The sequence below is a fragment of the Canis lupus genome, chromosome 13 (genome assembly GCF_048164855.1).
Source record: "Canis lupus baileyi chromosome 13, mCanLup2.hap1, whole genome shotgun sequence".
NCBI classification, from domain to species: domain Eukaryota; kingdom Metazoa; phylum Chordata; class Mammalia; order Carnivora; family Canidae; genus Canis; species Canis lupus.
The window spans coordinates 9,613,005-9,621,059 of record NC_132850.1 but is presented as its reverse complement, the minus strand read 5'-3'; the positions used below and the strand labels follow the sequence as shown (position 1 = coordinate 9,621,059).

Sequence of the window (8,055 nt, the reverse complement as noted above, 5' to 3'; positions counted from 1 at the left end):
GTCCTTCGTGTAGGCATTTCCGTGAAGTCCTCCTGCTGCTACCTGGCGCCACCCCCGGGAGTGTGGGGAGCCGGGGGCACACGTCCTGGGGCCCAGTCCAGCCCGTGAGGCCCCCCAGGAGGTAGAGCCCCCAGGTTTCCCTGCACGGGGTGAAGCGGGTGCCGGAGCCTCACAAGTAAGAGCGCAGGCTCAGGCCGACGAGCCGGGAGTCGAAGGCCAGTCCCACCACCTGCTCCCGCGGGACCGCAAGCCACGCGCCAGACCGCAGGATGCAGGACACGCGGAGCGGGAGATGCAGGAGTGGGAGGGGAGTGGAGGCTTCGTGGGGTGTCAGAGCCAGGGGAGCAAGTGAGGTCCTTTCTGTTAAAGCTGGAGCCGGACCCGACTTAGCAGACGGAGGTCAGTGAGCAAGCACCAGGCTTCTAAGGACAAAGAAATACGAAAATGGGAAGAAAAGGAAATTCTACTGCAGAGCCGAGGGAAGTCAGTGCTGAGCAAAAGTGGTAGAACTTTCAAAACCATAAAGTCCTGCCGGAACTTGCCGTGCCAAGGGTTTCTGCTCTTCGAAAGTGGACAATGTGATCTTTCTCCAGGACAAGTGGGGACCTGGGTCCCCAAAAGGTGTATTTTTGTCGATAGATATTCCTGCCACGTTGTTATAAATAGGATTCATCTGGGAATTACACCCTGATGGGCCTCTTGAGGTTAAAGTGATTCCAATTTCAAGACCTATAGCAAAAAAATAAAAAATAAAAAACATAGTAAATTAAGAGTTTGGAGCATAGAGAATAAACTAAGAAAAACAGGCATAAAATAGTAGGAAGAGAACTGTAGAGGGGGAACAAGAACACTTGAATCTGGGTGTTTGTTATTAGTATGTTTGAGAGATGACCTGCACGCTGGCTCGCTTCCTGGACTCTGAGCAAAATAAATGTGATTTGACTGTGTTCCACTTGTTTTAGCTGGGACAGGGCAACATGCACTGCGCTTCCAAACGTTGTCGTATATTATGATGCGTTCGCTTGCTGTAGTCCCTCCAATTAGGCTTTTTAGTTCAATCTACTGGGATTCTTTGCAGATATGACACGGGTCTCTCCATTAGGGTCTCTATTACAGGAATGTAATAGATTTTGCCATTTTTAGGAAAAAGAAAGGCCGTAAACGACTTAAATGTCAACCAGTAGGGGGAAGAAGCATAGCTTTACATCCACTGCCATAAAAAGACATACAGCCAAGTTAAAATTCACAGAACAACACGTACAACTGGATCCTATCTGAATGACAAAGATAAATCCTCTGACAACCAGACAGACGGAGGTATGTGGATCCATTAGCAATCGTGTAAGACATACACCCAATTATTAACAGCGGTTAATTCCTGGGCAAAGAGCAGAATTGGGTTAGGGAAAAAGAAGGGAAAAGCCAATTTCCCTTTATAGTCTACGTGCTTTTGTGTTTGCATTTTTATAAGGAGCATGTTTTTGTACATTACTTGTTTATTCTTTTAAGCAATAAAAGACAAAGTATTTATTTTAATGGAAATATTTCATTAATATTCGGGGGTTTAGCTGGAAACATTACCTGTGGAGTAACAAATAGTAAATGTGTGGCTTCTTCTGACTTTTGTTAATGAACCCGACATGCTCTCGGCCTTGACTCTGTATTAAAGCAACGGAAGTGCATGAGGTGAGGGAGGCTAGAGGGAGAGCAGCCCTGCAGAGGACCAGGTAGGTGAGGACCAGGTAAGGGGAGGACCCGGTAGGGGAGGACCAGGTAGGGGAGGACCAGGTAGGGGAGGACCAGGTAAGGGAGGGTCAAGTAAGGGAGGAGCAGGTAGGGGAGGACCAGGTAAGGGAGGGTCAAGTAAGGGAGGAGCAGGTAGGGGAGGACCAGGTAAGGGAGGACCAGGTAGGGGAGGACCAGGTAAGGGAGGACCAGGTAGGGGAGGACCAGGTAGGGAAGAGGTAGGCGCAGGAAGCTGAGGGAGAGGGTGACTGGGGGAGGCCCGGCCGCAGAGGAGGGCGCCACAGCCTGAGGGGCCTCACCTGCTTTCCTCCACCCACCCCTGCACTTCCCAGCCCCTCGCCCGCACCCAGCCAGGACAAGCAGCTGGCATTCAGCCTCAGGCGAGTGCAAACAAGTCCTCTTCTCCAGGGACGTCAGACAGTTCGTGGTAGGGCCTAAGGTTTTGGGTCCTCAGCTTGACGGCCCCCAGGAAAGTCCTCATCCTGGCTGGCGGGCGGGTGCCCTCAGACTCAAAATGAGCCCCGCCCTGCCCCCACCCGGCCTCACGCCCAGAGCCCCCAGTCAGACTTCTCACTGGGGTCTACAGAACCCAGCTCACGGATCTTCTTTCTGAAATACGACAAGACACACAAATGTCGTTGAGATATTAGCAGATCCAGAAACTTGAGAGGGACCAAGACAAACTCTGGTAGAATCAAACATAATCATGGAATAGAGGAAAACTTGGCTCAAAGAGATTTAACAAAGATTTTATAAAACCAGAAGAGGATGGAGCACCTGGGTAGCTCCGTGGTTGGGCGTCTGCCTTCGGCTCAGGTCATGATCCCCGGGTCCTGGGATCGAGTCCCGCATCGGGCTCCCTTCTCCCTCTGCCTGTGTCTCTGCCTTTCTCTCTCTGTCTCTCATGAATAAAAAAGTAAAATCTTAAAAAAAAACAAACAAAAACAGGTCCAAGTCCCTGCTCCGCTGTGTCAGGTATACTTGGACCCAACCTCGAGCTTGCAAATAAACCCTCGTGCACTTGCAAAAACAAAACAAAACAAAACAAAAACAAAAACAAAACAAAACAAAAAAAAAACAAAACAGAGAATGTGTTGATTTGAAAAACAAATCAGAAAAGTGATTAGAGATTTAAAATGCAACAGCTAAAATAAAATGTTCCGAATTAAAATCATAAGACAACATAAAGGATATCTTCCAGAGAATTAAGATAAAGAGAGGAAATGTGAAAGAACAGATAAAATGCAGAAGTCCAATGTTAACCAAATGGAATCCCAGAAGGAAATAGAGAAAAGGTGGGAGTGAGAGGGGAGGGCTGAATGAAGCCCAGCTCCCTCCACATCCTAGCGTTACCTGTTTCCCAGGGGGGCCTCTTGGACCATCATCAGTCCCATCAAGACTGGGGGATGGTATATTCAGGAAGGGGACTTGAGGGAAGCCAAAAATGACAAATGTCTACTACTTTCTTTTCTTTTTTTTAAAACAAGATTTTATTTATTTGAGAAAGAGAGAGAGGTCAAGAGAGGGGGGTGTGTGGGGGGGAAGGAGAGGGAGAAGCAGACTCCCCACTGAGCAGGAAGGCCATCATGGGGTTTGATCCCAGGACCCCAGGATTATGACCCGAGCCGAAGACAGATGCTTAACCCACTGAGCCACCCAGGCAGCTCTCTACTACTTTCTTAATGTGGCCCTAATAGCACCAAGGAAGCCAGGACATGGTCTTTGTTCATGTGGACACTTGGACCCAAAGGATAACTCATTTGACTCATCCAGAGAAATGCTAAAATTAGGACAGGGTGAGCAGAGCCCTGAGATTATCACTAATGACATTCCTCCAGGCAAACATCAGTCCACCGTTTGGATCTGATTATTCAATTGCTTATAATCTCGCTCAACTCCCCAGGCTTCAGCTCGTTTCTCCATCTTGTTTATAAGGATGTCATGACTTTTTGCAACACATTGGTCTCCAGAGTGTAGCAGGCACCCCCAGGTGAGTGCCTGGCTAGTAAACACCCTGCCTTTTCTAGGAACGGGACTATGGGAATCCCTGCAGCCGTGTCTGTACTATGAGATTCTGGTGCCCAACCAACTAGTCATGACTGACTAACCCAACAGTAGATTTCTGATCAATTTAGAACAATCGGATTTTCTATTCTAGAAAGCTGAAAATTGGTCCAGTAAGGGATTCTAGAGAGAGTCATTAGGCTCCAACCTACAAAGCAGGGCCACAAAATCCTATATATTGAAAAAGGGTAAAAAAAAAAAAATCAAGAAAGCCACAAATGAGTAAGTATAAGACAAAAGGCACAAAAATTTATTTGTCAAGAACCAAGAATTATGATAGAGGCAAAGGTAGATTCACTGGAGACCTTCAGATCTCAACTGAAGAAGCTGAATACATTAAAGACAGGTTTTAGGAAGCAGTCAAGACAAGGAGAGATGCGGGCATGGTAAGGACTCTTAGGGAAGGAGAAGCTCAGGTGGCATTTTGTTCAGGAAAACGTAGGAAGGCCAATGTGAAGACCATAGTAATCAAGGTAAAAGCCAGCCAAAATACGAACAAAATATCGTGATCCAAAATTTGCATCTGAGGCCCCCTGGCTGGCTCAGTACAGCATGTGACTCCTGATCTTGAGATTGTAGGTTTGAGCGCCACGCTGGGTGTAGAGATTACTTAAAAATAAAATCTTAAAAAAAAAAAAAAGATGACATCTGAAAGACACGCTGCAACACATACTTGGAGAGGACCCCTGCATGATCAGGAAGGTGAGACGGGCACTTAGCTGTCTGTACTTTTATGTAATATTCCTGAAACAGTTTTTTAAAAAGGTCTTTTTACCTACTTAACTCCCCTATTTTCCAGATGATGTCTATGTTGCTTTCCTGGCCACTCCCAGTAATATTAAGCTACTTGAAACGTATTTCCCTGTTTGTTCTCCACCTTACAAGCTGTTATACTTAAAATTTTTTTTTTTACTTATTTGACAGAGAGAGATTGAGCACAAGCCAGGGGAGCAGCAGGCAGTGGGAGGGGGAGAAGCAGTCTCCCAGCTCAGCAGGGAGCCCGATGTGGGGCTCCATCCTGGGCCCTGGGATCATGACCTGAGCCCAAGGCAGACAGACAGACAGACGCTCAATCAGCTGAGCCAGTCAGGCGCCCCCGAGCTGTCCTACTTCTGTTTTGGAACTGAGGTCGCGCGGGCCCTGCTCTACCCAGACTCTGCCATTTACCAAATACATGACCCTCGGCAATTTTCTTAACTCTGCGAGCTTCGTTTTCCTGATGCAGAATTATTAAACACAAGCAAACATGGGGAGTTCACGGCATCGAGCCTGGGACATAGTAAGTACACCCTACACCGTAGCTCTTTTCTACCGTTTTCACTATTGTTCTTTTTTTTTTTTTTTTTTTTTTTTTTATGATAGTCATACAGAGAGAGAGAGAGAGAGGCAGAGACACAGGCAGAGGGAGAAGCAGGCTCCATGCACCGGGAGCCCGACGTGGGATTCGATCCCAGGTCTCCAGGATCGCGCCCTGGGCCAAAGGCAGGCGCTAAATCGCTGCGCCACCCAGGGATCCCCACTATTGTTCTTTTTAATCACAGTCACGTGTTGGCACTGCCGTAAAGACACCAACAAGGGGACTCAGATGTGTTCAACGGATTCTTTTGTTACAAACAGGAGTTGGACGTTTTTAAATGTGTTTTATATTTTTATGACCTCAAAATCACACTTAAAACTTTTAGCTCTGAACTTCTTGAAGGACAGAAGTTACATTTGTCTCTAGCATCAAATATACGTGGCTCTCAACCCGCAAGAGGCAGACAGCAAAATTGTGTCAGAGCTCCTACTACTGGAGTGAAAACAGATTTACTTAATGGTGACCGGTGAAAGTCCCCAAGAGAAATGTCCATTTGCAGGTCTCATTAGCGGCCTTATACCAGACAGTGAGGGCGGTTTTGTCTGTTGTATGTTTTATATCTCATCGAGAGAGAAAATTTTCCAACCCAAAGAAGAGTGAAGGTTAAAAGTCTATCACTGAAGCCTTGGGGAGTCTCACCCCCAAATCTTGTCCATTAGTCCAATCAACCACCCTTTTCTGGAAGTTTGCCACATAGAAACAGCAGAAGCACCCTCTGAAAACAGCCCACCTACATGGGAAGCAACTTGGAATCACTGTTTCAACTATTACAAAGAAGTATCTTGGTTTATGTGTACAATGGAATATTTCTCAGCCATCAGAAATGACAAATACCCACCATTTGCTTCGACGTGGATGGAACTGGAGGGTATGATGCTGAGTGAAGTAAGTCAGTTGGAGAAGGACAAACGTTATATGGTCTCATTCATTTGGGGAATATAAAAAATAGTGAAAGGGAATAAAGGGGAAAGGAGAAAAAATAAGTGGGAAATATCAGACAGGGAGACAGAACATGAGAGACTCCTAACTCTGGGACACGAACTAGTGGGGGGGTGGAAGGGGAGGTAGGAGGGGGGTGGGGGTGACTGGGTGACGGGCACTGAGGGGGGCACTTGACGGGATGAGCACTGGGTGTTATTCTGTATGTTGGCAAATTGAACACCAATAAAAATAATTTATTAAAAAAAGGAAATATCTTTCACATGTCACACAACTAGCATAGAAAAATGAAGCAGTGGGTGAGGAGTCTGCTTAAAATTTTCTCTCTCAAGGTGCCTGGGTGGCTCAGTTTGTTGAGTGTCCAAGTCTTGATCTCATCTCAGGTCTTGATCTTGAGGTCATGGGTTCAAGTCCCGCACTGGGCTCTACACTGGGCAGGGGGCCTACTTAAGAAGAAATCAAAACAAGAGAACTGGGTTCTTGATTTTGTGAGGGTCCACCATTCTGAGCATTATTAGGCTGTCGAAACTCAGCAAGGCACGGTGTGCTCCATGCCAAAGCTCTCACTGGAGATAACCCAGTTATAACCCAAGCTTCCTTGACCCCCCAGAATAAGAGCACAGATTGGGAAGTTTCTACATTAGATGGATTCTCTTGTATCCCTACTTAAAAAGGAAAACATCGATGCCAGATATAGTGAAGGTTGACTGATAAAAGGATAAATTCATGACTCTAAATGTCCATTTTTGCTCCTCTACCCTCTTTTATGTAATAATTATAGATGTTGTTTCTTGAACTACGCTGCACACTTTGCTTCCCCAAATAAATTCCACCTGTGAGGTCCAAGTCCCTGCTCCGCTGGTCGGGTATACTTGGACCCCCCCCACCAAAAAAAAAAATTCCACCTGTGAATGGCTCCTCACCCCATGCCCAAATTCTAATCTGCCTTTCAGGATGACCTGTCCTATTGATTTCGGACTTACCTGGCAAGGCTTCTCAGTCACGGAAGCCAAATCCTTGCATAAATTTCTTACTATATGTATCATTTGCTTCTGGTTCTCTTCCCCTGGTTCAATTATTCTGACTGATACAGACGCTGGTGCCAGAAGTGGTTCTAGAGAAACAGAATCTTAAAGATGAATTTTCCAAACTGATTCTCGGTTTTCTGGGATTGGTTCTCTGATCTCATTAAAGACAATACTGACTCTATTTCTAGCGGTAAAGAGGACACTAGTAGTCCATGACAAGACATGTGCAAAATATCATCATTTGATAGGAAATCATTAGGAAATCGAATACCTGGAGAAAGTGAGATTCTAGGTGACCACGTATTTGTTACATTAGACATTTCAGTGGAACTAAGGAGTCTAATGAGATAGGCTGCTTGTCCGAGCTGCGGTGGAGAATGCCAAGAGGGCTTTTCTGATTCCCAGCTTCAGCTTCACATTGACCTGAAAGGGAAATCTGCCCTGGGATGAGCCCTCCTCTCCTATAGCCTAGTGGCTCTTCCTGCAAGGGGCGGAACTACATGCAAACAGGCTCTTGACCTAAAAGTGTTTTCCGTTAAAGGGAGAGCACCGATTGGGAAGGAATGGGATTCTGAAAATTGCAATGGGGACGTGAAATCGGGGACACGGAATCTCTCAATTCCCCCAGGTCCTCTTTGCCGGTAGAATCAGCTCTTTGACTCTTGCCTGAGATTAGCCCTTCTTTTCCAGAACTAGTTGTCTTACGAGGCACTGTTGACTGTCCTCAGCATCTGCTCCTCTCCTTACTTCTGGGAGACTGTAACTCGAGGTCAGTCCCAGCAGGCTCCAAAGGGTGAGTCACAGTGTAACCCACGCACCAAAAGACGCCCTAGTACACCGACAGGCCTGCATGATTTTTTCCTATTAATAGAGATGTAAAATATGGGTCATATGTGAGAATAGACCTTAAGGGTGTGAGAT

The 8,055-nt window shown here is 46.3% G+C and overlaps 1 long non-coding RNA gene across 2 annotated transcripts; it reads right to left on the bottom strand.

The window, feature by feature from the left end:
- Positions 1-6,332: 6,332 nt before the first annotated feature.
- Positions 6,333-7,828, bottom strand: LOC140602124 (uncharacterized). Of its 2 annotated transcripts, none has more exons than XR_012005120.1 (3): positions 7,406-7,828; positions 7,090-7,220; positions 6,333-6,552 (listed from the first exon to the last, which is right to left on the bottom strand). It is a non-coding gene; the product is annotated as an uncharacterized lncRNA (long non-coding RNA). The 2 variants fall into 2 exon arrangements; XR_012005121.1 differs by having other exon boundaries at positions 6,333-6,549.
- Positions 7,829-8,055: the final 227 nt, after the last annotated feature.